The sequence below is a fragment of the Pinus tabuliformis genome, chromosome 4_1 (genome assembly GCF_031772625.1).
Source record: "Pinus tabuliformis cultivar Carrire ecotype Pingquan chromosome 4_1, CPIR1, whole genome shotgun sequence".
NCBI lineage: Eukaryota > Viridiplantae > Streptophyta > Pinopsida > Pinales > Pinaceae > Pinus > Pinus tabuliformis.
Window position 1 is genome coordinate 562,758,402 of NC_142303.1, and position 16,206 is coordinate 562,774,607.

Genomic DNA, 16,206 nt, shown 5'->3' on the forward strand with positions numbered 1-16,206 from the left:
TTTCCAATACCTGTCTTGTTTGCAAGATATAAACAACGTTTAAAATTAAACTTTTTATAAATAATTGAAGTGTGTTTTTTTAGAAATTAAAAAAATTAATTGGGTTTAGAAATAGATTTTATAAAATTTAAAATAGTTAAGAGTATGTGTTTTTTTAAAAGGTAATATGTTCAAAACTAGAAGGGTAGAGTATGTATGTTTTCTTAGATTTAGTAGTCAAATAGTTGCACGGAGGTGGATCCCTTGTCTTATAAACAAGGAAGTCTCAGACACCAATTTGGAGGTGGATCCCTTGTCTCACAAACAAGAAAGTCTTGTACACCAATTTTGATATACTTATATATTGATAATTGATATTCATAAAAATAAATATATATTTAAATTTTATTGAAAAACATAATTATATGTGAAATATATATTAAAAAACTTAAATAGTGGTTATAAATTAAGATCCATTTGAACATAAACTAGGTGTTTAATTTCAAGATTTATTAGTTTTGCAATTAAACACTATTTTTTGGCTTGGCTTTAGTTATTTCTCTATATATAGCTTTACCCAATTCTGCTCGGAGTAGTCTACCTAGGCGGTAGAATGGCCCGTTTTCCGTCACCGGCCGGAAAATCGTCCGGCTCCGGCCACCGGGAATGTCTCCGCCCTCCGCCACCCTCCCCTAGCTCCGCCACCCTCCTTCTCCGCTTCTCCGCCACCCTCCCCTGGCAATCCTGACATTCCCTGCCAGGGCCTGACAAAAAATTGGATTCGGATCGCAGGGAATGGGGCCTGACATCCCCTGACAGACTACTCCGATCGGGGACGAGCTATTGCAGCCGCGGTGTATTGTTCCGGGGAGCTCCTTATTCCGGTTCCAATTCGAATTGTCACCCGCGCGCTGCAATGCATAATTTTCAATCGACACAGATAATTCGCATTGCGTTATGGACTGTTGCGGGAAGGAACGGACGCGCTGATACAACACAGTTGCTAAGATTGTCGTTGGTGCTGGAGTTCTCTGTTTTATCATTAGAAAGGTTGGGGAACCGCAGATTTTCAAAGGCCAAATCCCCATGGGCTGCGAGAAGAGCCTCTCAGAGGAGCAAATAGAGGAGCTAAAGGAGATCTTTGCGAGGTTCGATCTTGACTCAGACGGAAGCCTGACGTAATTAGAGCTGGGGGGCTTTCTGAGATCTCTGGGACTGAAGCCCAGCGGCGAACAGATAGATGCCCTAATCAAGCGCGTGGATACAAACAACAATGGGCTGATAGAGTTCCCGGAACTAGTGAGCCTGATCGCCCCCAGTGTAACGACAGAGGTCTCGAATAACCAGGAGCAGCTGATGGAGTTGTTCCGCTCCTTTGACAGGGACGATAATGGCTACATTACGGCGGCGGAGCTCGCGTGGTCCATGGCCAAGATGGGCCATGCCCTGTCTTTCCGAGAGCTCACTGAGATGATTGTCGAGGCTGATACGGATGGGGATGGAAGAATAAGCTTTGCAGAATTCACCGCTGTCGTCACTTCTGCTTCGGTCGATTATCTCAAAGCATCTTTGATGTAAATAAAAATAGGGTTCGTGTTTCTGTTTGTCTACGGATGTGTTTTATAAATTGTAATTATTGTGTTATCTGGCAAGAAATATGTTTTGGCTTACCATTCTTTTGTGGATTTCTATGGGCTGGGGTCTAACTTAATTTTGGGCCAGGACCGAATTCTGGCCCATTGTTAAATTACTTTCAGAGATTGCTCTGCTACAATAGGTAGGCCTAGGGACAAAGAACCGATGACTTATTCTCTATCGATGTTAAGTTGCCCGCTGGCTTTAGACCAGGGTGATGGATGGTGGATGATATCCATAAAGTTCCATAAACAAGGTCATTTTTGTTGCAGTATGTAAGGGCGTGTTATACCACCATTCAGCTAGAGGTAACCACTTGACCCATTGTGTTTGTTTAGTAGATATAAAGAAATGAAGATATCCTTCCAAACATTTGTTCACTATCTTAGTTTGCCCATCAGATTGAGTATGATAAGATGAGTTATGAGTTAACTGAGTACCAAGACAAGAAAATAATTTTGTCCAAAATTTTCCAGTGAAAATCGGATCTCTTTCACTTACAATAATCTTTGTGTTTTCATATATATTTTGAATTGTTTCCATAAATGCAGTAGCAAATATATTGGCTTTAAAAGGGTGAGATAATGCACAAAATTGTGCATACTTGGTAATTCTATCAACTACCAGCATGATGACACTCTTTTCTTCAAACTTAGATAAACTTATGATAAAATCCATTGAGACATCCTCCAACATTGACTTGGAATGGCTAAAGGTTGTAATAGACCCAAGGTATTAATTGTCTCAACTTTATTTTGTTGGCAAACCAAACATTCTGCGACAAACTTCTGAATATCATATTTAAATCCATCCCAAAAAAAATTCTTCTTGACCTTATGGTAAGACTTAAAAATCCCGAGTGCCCTCCTAAGGGGGAGGTGTGCAATTCCAAAATAATATTTTGCTTAATATGGGAATTCTTACAAAGATATGAGCGCTATTTGTACCATAATGAATCATTTTTCTAGCTAAATGTAGCAGATGTACTGGGATCTTACTGCAACTTTTGAACGAGTTTCCACACCTCCTCGTCATTCTTCCATTCATCCCTTGCATCGATTATCCAATCAGGTTGGATAATAGAAATGGCACAAAGCAATGCTTCCACATCCTCATCCTTTCCTAAGAGTGCATCTGCAACAACATTTTTCTTCCATTTTTTGTAGATGATTTCAAAGTCATAACCCAACATATTTGTGAGCCATTTTTGCTGCTCTTCTAAATATAATCTTTGTTCCAAAAAGTATTTAAGGCTATCATGATTTATTTTTACCTTGAAGTGTATTCCCATTAGCTAATGTCGACATTGCTTTAGTCCATGTATTAATGCCAACAGTTCCTTCTCATAAATAGGTTTTTGTAAATACTTTCCTTTGATTGGATGACTTTCAAAAGCAATGGGTCTTCCTTCTTGCATTAAAATAACACTAATTCCATTTCCTAAGGCATCACATTCCATAGTAAAGGTTTTTGTGAAGTATCAAATTGCTAAGACCGGCGCTTGGTACATTGCCTTTTTAAGATGTTCAAAGGCCTTAGTTTCTTCTGGAGTCCAAGAAAATACATCTTTATTCAGTAATGTTGTTAGAGGTGCTGCTATTCTCCCATAATTCTTAACAAACTTGCGATAATACGTTATCAACCTGAGAAATCCTTGAATATTCTTGATGGTTGTGGTGATTTTCCATTCCTTAATGGGTTTAACTTTGTTAGGGTCTACCTTAACACCATCATGAGATACAATATGACCGAAATATTCCACCACCTATGCTCCAAAGAAACATTTAGAGGATTTTACATATAATTGTTTCTCCTCCAATAGTTTGAGCACCCTCACAACACATTGAACATGATCCTTCCAAGATTTGTTGTAGAGTAGTATATCATCAAAAAATACTAACACAAATTTTCTGTGGGTGGGTTTGAAAATGGAATTCATCAAACCTTTAAATGTGGAAGGTGCATTAGTAGGGCCAAAAGGCATGACAAAAATTCATAATAACCCTCATGAGTTCTGAATGTTGTTTTTGGAATGTCTTCAGACTTCATTCTAATTTGATGATATCCTGAACAAAGATCCAGATTGTTGAAGTAAATTTATCCTTTCAATTCATCCAACAATTCATCAATAACAAGAATGTTAAATTTATCTTTAATATTGAACTTGTTGAGCTCCATATAATCTGGACACATATGCCATGATCCCTCCTTCTTGTGCACCAATACTACTGGAGTAGAGAAATAACTTTGACTAGGTTGAATTATACCAACCTCTAGCATTTATGCAACCATACATTTGATTTCACTCTTTTGGGCATAGGGATATATTTAAGGTTTGATGCTTGGAAGAACACGTCTTGGAATCAAATGAATAACATGATCATGATTACAAATTGGTGGTAGGCCTTTGGGAGTCTCAAATACTTTGGAATGATGATCCAAGACATTTTGGAGATATGGAGAAATAGATGATTTCGATGTTTGAACCTCTAGTGAGCGTAATTGTGCAATTACACCCCGTTGTTCTTTCTTCAGAAGCTATGTCATGCCATTAGAGATGATTATATTTCCTAGTTTCCCTGTGATACCCGTTAATTCAACTTCGTTTCCTTCCCAAAAAAAAATCAAGAAAAGTTCTTGAAAATTAAAAGTTGTTATCCCCAAATATTGTAACCACTGGACTCCTATTACAACATCAACACCACACATTGGAATGGAAAGAATTTGGACTATTCAATACATATTCCCCCATGGTTAGCTTGATATTATGGAACTTTCGAGATAGATTTATAGTTCCTCCATTTGCAACCATTACTTGACATTCTGGTGTTGGATATAGGAAGAAATTCAATTCCTTGGCTATCTTACAATGAATAAAATTATGGGCACTACCTGAATCAATCAACAATATTACATTTCTCTTCTTAATATATCCTTCTATATTGAGAGTTTGAGGAGTGGTACTTCCTTCAAATGCATTAAAAGATATGATTGGATTCATTTCTTCTTTCTCTCGGGTTGGTCCCTAGTGTATATCCTCCTCTTTTGATGTTTCTTGTTCATTTACTTTCTCCTCTTCACAATCTATGTACAATAATTTCTTCTCAGTGCACTTATTACCTTTAGTGTATTTTCTATCACAACTGTAACAAAGCCCTTTTTCTCTTTTTTCCTCCAATTGTTGTGGCATCAACCTTGTAGGTTGTGGAAGGCTAGGAGCAGCAACACTTCCATATTTATAGTTGTGAGTGGTACACTTCCTTGTTTCCATAATTTTGCTTTCAACTTTTCTTGCCACCCTGAATGCCTTCTCCAATGAATTAGGTTCCAAAAGGAGAACCTCGTGTTGGATTTTATCCTTCAAATTCCCTATGAATGCATCAATCATATTCTCCTCTAAAAGATCAGTTACCCTAATATTCAGTTTTTGGAAGTCCTCTATGTGCTCCGTCATTGAACCCTTTTGTTTGAGATTTATCAATTGGCTAAAGAAGGTGTTGCTCTTTGTATCCTCATAGTCTGCTATCATTTCCTCCGTAAAAAGTATCCAAGTGACAAGTGCTTTACGATAACAAAGCCATCGATACCATACAAACTAATTGGATTCTAAATGTAAAGATGCAATACATACATTTTGCGTGTTTTTCACATCATGAAGCTCAAAAATATTGCTATGTATTATCCATGTTACCGGATCATTTCCATCAAACTTCCTCATATTAATCTTGGAATGTGTTGAGTATTAAACCCAACATTGGAGTCTATAAAATCATAACTCATTTTCCTTTTTTTCTCCTCATGAGTTTCATGGAATACCTTTTCACCATTAGGAAACATTTCTTGTAGTAACTTTGTCAAACCTTCCATGTCTGCTTTTATTTCTACTTTTAAATCATTCATGTCACCTTTTATTTCTGCTTTCAAACCACCCACGTCACATGTTAAGGCATACATGTCCCATTTTAGTTCATCCTTAGTTGTTCATTGTGAGAGCGAAATTTGTTGCACTTGGTCCCGTAATTTTTATATATCATGTTGCAATTCTTCCTCTTCATGAGTCATAGTATAGCTTTCTTAGGGCTTAATGGGTGCAAAATTCTTTTATTTGGGAGACATTTTAGAACCAAATACTGATATCTATGATTTAATAAGCCATTAGAATCACTTCAAACTGATTTTTCAAACAAAAGTTATGAAATTTTTTAAAAAATACACACCTTTCCATAGTTTTAGGAGTTCAATATTGAAGCTATTTTATGTTTGTAATTTCATATATCCAATGTCTAAAATTTCTTCTTTATAATCCCACAAGTCATACTGAGATTGGATTCTTCAAGAAAGAGTTATGCATAATCTCCCACGATGACTTGATTATAGAGTGGTTGAGAAGAGCTAACTTGTATGGAGTGCCACGTGTCACTGTTTTAACCTTCGACCCTAAAAATGATACATGAAAAACTAAATTATGTTCAATTTCAATCACTTTTTACGAAATTCAAATCTAATGCTTGGAGAGAAAGATATGACGATTTTCCCTAGATCACCTTTTCGAGATTGAATTCTAGAGCCTACAAAAGCCCTAACTTCCTCAAATCATATCTTTGAAAATATAGCGAAACAAAATCTTAAATTTGTATACAAAGTTTCCCAATATTTTTGATCCATGTGGTTTCACTTTCAGCTTCTGATGCCTCGTATAAAAAAAGTTATAGTGAAAATTCCGAGATGGCTTGTTTGAAGAAGAAAAACCCTACAATCCAAAATGTTGATACCAAATGTTATGCAACCAGCTCATAAAATAGAACAAAAAATAGATCAATGACTTAAAAATTAGCCTTTTTGAGGGAGGAATTTATTTAAATTACATAAATGAACAATTCTTGGATAATATAAATGATAAAACCTCCTTGGTATATATAGGAGTCTAAGGGGTCACAATATAATCAGAGCCTACATAACAATGATAATGTAAGGGCAGAACAATAACAACATGGGGGATATATGGACACAACAATAACAATAGGGGCTACAGTAACAATAACAATAAGGGGAATACACTAGTATTATAGGGACCTAACAAAGTAGTGTATAAGACCCATGTCCTTCATTTCAAATTCCCTTGAAAGATCCTCCATGCAAGATCTAATTAGCTACTCATAACCAATCAAAATTAAAGCATCAACATATAAGACAATAATAAGTAATTTACATCCTATCAATATGTGATTTATGTTTGCATCTAGTTCACTTTTGGTGAACCCAAAACCAGTGAGAGAATTTTCGATCCTTGTGTACCAAGCACAAGGTGCATGTTTGAGACCGTACAATGATCGATTAAGTCTGCCCACATGAAACTCCTGATCAAATGTATCAAAACCTTTTGGATGCTCGATGTACACCTCCTCCTCAATAAATCCATTGAAAAATGTTTTCTTTACATCCATATGGTGGGTCTTCAACCCCATTTGCGCATTCAGTGCAAAAATTGATCTAATGGATGAGTACATTGCTACAAGAGAAAAGGTCTCCTCATTGGCAATTTCCTCAAATTCAGAGTACCCCTTGGCCACAAATCTGGCCTTATATTTCTTTATGCTTCCATCTATTGCTTGCTTCACCTTGAAGATCCATCTTGAACCTAGTATTAATTTATCTGTTGGTCTTGGGACTACTTCCCATACATTATTCTTTACAATGGATTCATATTCCTCCATCGTTCCATCAACTCATATAGGTTGCTCTATTTCTCATTTTTCGTGTAGTAGGGTCCATCAAAAGTATGAAACATGGGTACTCCTTGGATGAGGAATCAAATTTTGCATCCAACGAGTACGTCCACTCGAAATTTGAGTAAAACCTTTACGAGATAAGTTGAAAATACGAGTTGAAAAAGTAGTTTTATTATTTTATTAGTTTTTAATCTTTTTACTCTTTTACCCCAAAAATGGTGAAACATCCCCCATTGTTGACATCATAATCTTGAATCCTATTGGTTCTTATAAAGTTTATTTTGGTTGTACATTTTTCATAGGAGACCTATTTTAGACCTCAAAATTCCCCTAATGAAGAGTTTCGTTCCATGGATATTGGTGACAATGTGATTCCGTACTCCCTCCAATATTATTATCCTTGCCTTGGCTACATCTTTCTTCCATTAGGTTAGGTTATGGGAATCAAATTCCACTACTTTTGCAACATCTCTCTTGATGTATTCTAGTAATCCATTGTCATCCAATACTGCCTCCATGTAATCCTTCCATTCAATGAAATTGGAGATGTATTCCAAGACACATTCTAGCCTCAACCAGTGGAAGGTCATCTTTCCAACTCTAAAGAGATCCTACGACATTGAACTACAAATTCAAATCTCCTGAGAAACAATTTCAAACTTCTTGCTCTAATGTGAATCCTGCTCTGATACCATGTAGAAATTATGGTGTAGATTTGCAATTGTTAATGAATTTTAATCAAAATAACAATACACAAACCTATTCTACTACGTTGCGAAATTAAATTCACAATTTAGAACACTAATCACAAGCATGCAATGATAAATAACACACATGCACACATTATTTTTCTAAGGTAAAATAATCTGCTAAAAACCCCAGTGTTTATTTGCATTAATATGATGAATAGAGATGTATTACAATTGCTTTGCTCAAATGAGCACAACCTGTAAGTGAATAACTTCTCTCTCTTGATTGAGAATTTATAACCTTGACTTAGTCAATTTATGCCTCTGCTTGAGCCCCTATTTCCTTGCGTAATTCCTTGAGAAATTAGGCACCTATTATTTTAGGGTTTCTCCAAAATATATTGCACAATTTCCAAGATTGATCATCTAACTACATGCAACACCTATACATTCAAAAATAGTCTACAATTGATGTTACATTGCCTTGGAATCTCCACCACAACTAGGGAACTTGAATTCTATACATGCACTATCTATTTTGGGTTGACTAATCAATTAACTAGATGATCACTAAGTTTGACTGAATTCCCACTGCATAACTAACCTTCCACTAGTTCCTACAACAGTTGGAACTAGTTTAACTGAAAACAACTTGAAATAACTGACCATGATTGCTACAAATTATCAATCACACATGCTTAACTAAACTCTAACTCCTCTAACTAGAATTTACTGAGTAAACTGAGTGACACAAACCACATCACTCAAGTTAACTGCATCCAAGTTGTCTGTTAATGTGGAAATTCGAATTTTCTCAATTTAATCAAGGCAAAATCAAATTGAGAATTTATTGCTGCATCTTTCAACAGTCACATATTATGATACTTATTGGTGTTTTACATAGTAAATATTATAAATAGAACATGTATTCATGCGACATTAAATATGTTAAAGAATAGATCTTAAAATGCTTTTGTTGAACCTCCTTTCAGATATACTTCAAATAAAATGATGCTCAATTTTAGTTAAATATATTATGTGCCCATATCTTTCATGACATTTTTAATGCCCCTTTTTATTTGTAATCCTAGTACAATGACATGATGTTGGGTGTGGAGCCTGATTATATTCTGTATTCAAAGGTATCGCCACATTGGACCCCAGTTTTTCCGCCCATAAAATATTCGCTACAGGGGGGTCCAGGAGAGGCGGCTACAACCTTTTGGGAGCCCCCCCCCCCCCCCCCCCCCTCCCCAGGTGGGGGATCGGGGGCAGCACCCCCGAAGCTAAGAATAGATGTAAAATTACCTTGTAAAATGTTGTAATTTCGTAGTCAATCTGGGCCGTTCATTAGGTGGAGATCTGACGGTAGAAGTTATGTTTAATTTAGGGTTTTTTGTCCTAGAAGGCAACCCCTTGCTATATATGAGGGAATTGTATTGCGTCTATGGAGATCTGTATTATAAGTGAGGAAGAGAGGGGGGATTGAGAGCGAAGAGGGAATTACAGTGGATCTACTGTAGGTTGTATCTCTTTAGTTTGCTGGATAATATAAAAGGAAGGACTGGTTGTTTCTCCATGGACATAGCCCAAACTGGGTGAACCACGTGTTGGCATTATGGCTAAAGTGTTGTCCTTGATGGCAACCCATTCAGGTGATAGATCACAATACTTAAAGTCAGCAGCAGAGATTGATGATCAGCTATCAAATATTGAAGAAAATAAGGGGTACGCAGGTACACCTTGCATAAGGTGCGTACACGCAGGCCAGTGTTACATAAAGTGCGTACATACCCGCAGGTCAGCCATTCAGGAGGTGCGTACCCCCAGTGCACACATTTCAAGGCAAAGAAATTCACATGTGGGGTTTTCTTATGTTTTACTCTTGGTATTTAGCCGACGGTATTGGGTTATTATGGTGTCGGCTCATGGTATTGATCCATGTTTTAAGGAAGAGCTTTCCTATATAAAGCAAAGGAGATCATTTGGCTTGAGCATGTTTTTGGTTGAATATCTCATGAGGGCTAGATCTGGTCTAGATCTAAAGAAGGCGAATCTACTGATGGACCAAGATCTCTTCGGCGCATGTTCAGATCTGTAGATCTGACTGTCTGGGTTATTTATGAAGCCTTGAAATCATCTATGCCCGAAGGTACGCAGGTACAGTGAAAGAAAAGTGCGTACGTACGCAGGAACGAAGCGTTTCAGGTGCGCGGGTACGCAGGCACAGAAGGATTGCAGGTGCGGAGGTACGCAGGCACAGAAGGGTTGAAGGTGCGGAGGTACGCAGGCACAGAAAGGCAGCAGGTACGTACATACGCAGGCACAGAAGGGTTGCAGGTGCGGAGGTCCGCAGGCATTTCAATGGACTCAGAGCGAGGTACGCAGGCTAGCAGTTGAGCAGGGTGCGTACATAAGCAGGCTAGCAGTTGAGCAGGGTGCGTACATAAGCAGGCTAGCAGTTGAGCAGGGTGCGTACTGTAAGCAGGCAAGCAGTTGAGCAGGGTGAGTACTGTAAGCAGGCCAGTAGTTGAGCAGGGTGCTTATGTAAGCAGGCTAGCAGTTGAGCAGGGTGCTTACTTCTCTTAAAATCTTTGTTTATCATTGTTGTGTTCTGGGTTTGGTCCTATTATTGTTGATCTGGTTACTACAGTTGACTGGGTGATTCTCTTATACTTGATGATTATTTGATGCTTATGGATCCAGTTTGAAAATTTATGAAAAGTGGTCCTTGTAAGAAAAGAAGTAGGGGGTTGTAGCTCCCTTCCAGGAGAGACTGGAAAATGAGAGAGAGAGTTGTAGCTCTCTGCAGGTTGCAGCCTACGTACTGGTAAAGGACTGCAGCAGTACAAAACCATTGTAAAAGGAGTTTCTAATTTGAAAGAAAATAGAGACATATTGCAGCAGGTGGTTTTCACCCACATTGGGTTTCCACCTTACATCTTGTGTTCTTTGGTGTGACTATCTGTTTTCTTTTGTTCATGCTCATTATTTTATGGTACTGACATGCAAAAACAATTCAAAGAACAAATAAAGAAGATTTATTAAAAGAATTAGATAATACTGATTCACCCCCCCTCTCAGTATTATTTCCAACAATTTGTATCAGAGCAGGTCTTTCAGAGAAGCTTGATCGCTTGAAGGTAGATCGTTCATCATGAGCAACTACGAGAGAGAAGCATCAATCAGGTCACCGGTTTTTGATGGGACAAACTTCAATTATTGGAAGGTAAGAGTTACTGCCTATCTTCAATCTCTTGGTACAAAAGTTTGGGACATCGTAGAGACAGGCTACGCTTTCCTTCAGCTACTCCTACAGATGCAGCCGAGAAAAAGAAGTATGAAACAAATGCAAAAGTAGTCAGTACTCTATTAGGATGTATATCTCAATCAGAATTCATGAAGGTAATGCACTATAAATCTACAAAAGAGATATGGGATAAAATTGTCACGAGCTATGAAGGAGATGAACAGGTAAAGTGTGCTAAACTTCAAACTCTCAGAATTCAGTATGAGACTCTCAAAATGTATAATGATGAAAGTGTGGCTAACTATTTTCTTCGGGTAGATGAGGTTGTTAACTGTATGAAAAATTTGGGTGAAGAAATAAAAGAGGCTATTTTGGTTGAAAAAGTTCTAAGGTCATTGTCCCCCAAGTTTGAATCTAAAGTATCTGCAATAGCGAAAAGGAAAATCTACGAATTCTTACTATGTCTCAGCTACATGGAATTCTAACTGCTTATGAAATGAGAAAGGGAGGTCCATCAGACAGAAGAGAAGCTGCTTTCAAGGCATCAGGCAAAGGAGATTATTATGAAGCGAGCCACGTCCCAGAAGAAGAGGAAGAAGAATCAAATTTTGTCAGAAATCTTCAAAGGGGTTCTGGAAGGTTCAGAGGTAAGTTACCTTTTAAATGCTTTTCTTGTGGAAGAGTAGGTCATTATGCTGCAAAATGTCCTTATAAGGATAAAGGAAAGGAACCTGCTAGATGGAACAAGAAACAGAGTGCAAATAAGAAAAGCTACTACACTCATGAAGATAGTGATGGTCTATCAAACAGTGATGAAGATGAACAAGGTAATGAATATAAGTTGTTAATGGCTTTTGAAGATGATGATTATATGGATGCTATAGATGTGGATAACCTTTATGATGAAATTACTAGACTCAAGAGATGTATAGAAGAAAAGAACATGATCATTGATACTCTACAATTTCAAATTGATGAAAAGGAAAAACATCTTGAAAAATTAGAAGGTGAAATTGTTGGTCTTAGAAAAGAGATTGAGAAAACAAAAGCTATTAATCTCAAGTTTGTCAAAGGATCTGAAACTTTGGATGAGATTATCAATGTGCAGCGGTCTCCTCTAAACAAGACAGGTCTGGGCTATAATGGAGAAACTTCTCAAGCATCCACCTCAAAAAGTTATCTTGATGCAGCAAGAAGAAATGAGAAAAAGTACAATGAAGATCATCAGGTAAAGCAGGGACGAATTACAAACAGAAACTATCAGGGGCAATCCATCTTAAGGGTGAAAAAAAGCTACAACCAGCCACAGGTAAAATCTTCTCAATTTGGTTCAAGAATAGATGACAATAGAAATTACAATCAATTGGCTGGTAGATTCGATAACCGCAGAAGTTTCTTCAATGGACAATGCTTTTCTTGCCATAACTTTGGTCACAAAGCAGCTCAATGTGTTGCATATAAAACGATCATGACTAGGGAAGCTCAAAAACAAAGAAGTATGACGGGGATTACAAAAAGGCCCTATAACAACTTTTCGGTTCTTGAAAATGAAGTTGAATGTTCTATTTGCAATAACTTTGGTCATGAAGACTCTGAATGCAGGAGCAGGTTTCAACAGAAAAAGGAACAAGCCTCAAGCACCAAAACATGGAGAATAAAGGAACCTCAAACAGAAAGATGTGGGATAGCATTTTATGCAGAGGGACAGGAAAATCTATGGTACATTGACAGTGGATGTTCGAAGCATATGACAGGTGATAAAGAAAAACAATAACAACATGGGGGATATATGGACACAACAATAACAATAGGGGCTACAGTAACAATAACAATAAGGGGAATACACTAGTATTATAGGGACCTAACAAAGTAGTGTATAAGACCCATGTCCTTCATTTCAAATTCCCTTGAAAGATCCTCCATGCAAGATCTAATTAGCTACTCATAACCAATCAAAATTAAAGCATCAACATATAAGACAATAATAAGTAATTTACATCCTATCAATATGTGATTTATGTTTGCATCTAGTTCACTTTTGGTGAACCCAAAACCAGTGAGAGAATTTTCGATCCTTGTGTACCAAGCACAAGGTGCATGTTTGAGACCGTACAATGATCGATTAAGTCTGCCCACATGAAACTCCTGATCAAATGTATCAAAACCTTTTGGATGCTCGATGTACACCTCCTCCTCAATAAATCCATTGAAAAATGTTTTCTTTACATCCATATGGTGGGTCTTCAACCCCATTTGCGCATTCAGTGCAAAAATTGATCTAATGGATGAGTACATTGCTACAAGAGAAAAGGTCTCCTCATTGGCAATTTCCTCAAATTCAGAGTACCCCTTGGCCACAAATCTGGCCTTATATTTCTTTATGCTTCCATCTATTGCTTGCTTCACCTTGAAGATCCATCTTGAACCTAGTATTAATTTATCTGTTGGTCTTGGGACTACTTCCCATACATTATTCTTTACAATGGATTCATATTCCTCCATCGTTCCATCAACTCATATAGGTTGCTCTATTTCTCATTTTTCGTGTAGTAGGGTCCATCAAAAGTATGAAACATGGGTACTCCTTGGATGAGGAATCAAATTTTGCATCCAACGAGTACGTCCACTCGAAATTTGAGTAAAACCTTTACGAGATAAGTTGAAAATACGAGTTGAAAAAGTAGTTTTATTATTTTATTAGTTTTTAATCTTTTTACTCTTTTACCCCAAAAATGGTGAAACATCCCCCATTGTTGACATCATAATCTTGAATCCTATTGGTTCTTATAAAGTTTATTTTGGTTGTACATTTTTCATAGGAGACCTATTTTAGACCTCAAAATTCCCCTAATGAAGAGTTTCGTTCCATGGATATTGGTGACAATGTGATTCCGTACTCCCTCCAATATTATTATCCTTGCCTTGGCTACATCTTTCTTCCATTAGGTTAGGTTATGGGAATCAAATTCCACTACTTTTGCAACATCTCTCTTGATGTATTCTAGTAATCCATTGTCATCCAATACTGCCTCCATGTAATCCTTCCATTCAATGAAATTGGAGATGTATTCCAAGACACATTCTAGCCTCAACCAGTGGAAGGTCATCTTTCCAACTCTAAAGAGATCCTACGACATTGAACTACAAATTCAAATCTCCTGAGAAACAATTTCAAACTTCTTGCTCTAATGTGAATCCTGCTCTGATACCATGTAGAAATTATGGTGTAGATTTGCAATTGTTAATGAATTTTAATCAAAATAACAATACACAAACCTATTCTACTACGTTGCGAAATTAAATTCACAATTTAGAACACTAATCACAAGCATGCAATGATAAATAACACACATGCACACATTATTTTTCTAAGGTAAAATAATCTGCTAAAAACCCCAGTGTTTATTTGCATTAATATGATGAATAGAGATGTATTACAATTGCTTTGCTCAAATGAGCACAACCTGTAAGTGAATAACTTCTCTCTCTTGATTGAGAATTTATAACCTTGACTTAGTCAATTTATGCCTCTGCTTGAGCCCCTATTTCCTTGCGTAATTCCTTGAGAAATTAGGCACCTATTATTTTAGGGTTTCTCCAAAATATATTGCACAATTTCCAAGATTGATCATCTAACTACATGCAACACCTATACATTCAAAAATAGTCTACAATTGATGTTACATTGCCTTGGAATCTCCACCACAACTAGGGAACTTGAATTCTATACATGCACTAGCTATTTTGGGTTGACTAATCAATTAACTAGATGATCACTAAGTTTGACTGAATTCCCACTGCATAACTAACCTTCCACTAGTTCCTACAACAGTTGGAACTAGTTTAACTGAAAACAACTTGAAATAACTGACCATGATTGCTACAAATTATCAATCACACATGCTTAACTAAACTCTAACTCCTCTAACTAGAATTTACTGAGTAAACTGAGTGACACAAACCACATCACTCAAGTTAACTGCATCCAAGTTGTCTGTTAATGTGGAAATTCGAATTTTCTCAATTTAATCAAGGCAAAATCAAATTGAGAATTTATTGCTGCATCTTTCAACAGTCACATATTATGATACTTATTGGTGTTTTACATAGTAAATATTATAAATAGAACATGTATTCATGCGACATTAAATATGTTAAAGAATAGATCTTAAAATGCTTTTGTTGAACCTCCTTTCAGATATACTTCAAATAAAATGATGCTCAATTTTAGTTAAATATATTATGTGCCCATATCTTTCATGACATTTTTAATGCCCCTTTTTATTTGTAATCCTAGTACAATGACATGATGTTGGGTGTGGAGCCTGATTATATTCTGTATTCAAAGGTATCGCCACATTGGACCCCAGTTTTTCCGCCCATAAAATATTCGCTACAGGGGGGGTCCAGGAGAGGCGGCTACAACCTTTTGGGAGCCCCCCCCCCGGTGGAGGATCGGGGGCAGCGCCCCCGAAGCTAAGAATAGATGTAAAATTACCTTGTAAAATGTTGTAATTTCGTAGTCAATATGGGCCGTTCATTAGGTGGAGATCTGACGATAGAAGTTATGTTTAATTTAGGGTTTTTTGTCCTAGAAGGCAACCCCTTGCTATATATGAGGGAATTGTATTGAGTCTATGGAGATCTGTATTATAAGTGAGGAAGAGAGGGAGGATTGAGAGCGAAGAGGAAATTACAGTGGATCTACTGTAGGTTGTATCTCTTTAGTTTGCTGGATAATATAAAAGGAATGACTGGTTGTTTCTCCATGGACATAGCCCAAACTGGGTGAACCACGTGTTGGCATTATGGCTAAAGTGTTGTCCTTGATGGCAACCCATTCAGGTGATAGATCACAATACTTAAAGTCAGCAGCAGAGATTGATGATCAGCTATCAAATATTGAAGAAAATAAGGGGTACGC

General features: G+C 37.1%; 1 pseudogene; it reads left to right on the forward strand.

Annotated features, from left to right (window-relative positions):
- The first annotated feature begins 1,059 nt into the window (after positions 1–1,059).
- LOC149177104 (putative calcium-binding protein CML16 pseudogene) lies at positions 1,060–1,557 on the forward strand (annotated as a pseudogene).
- Positions 1,558–16,206: the final 14,649 nt, after the last annotated feature.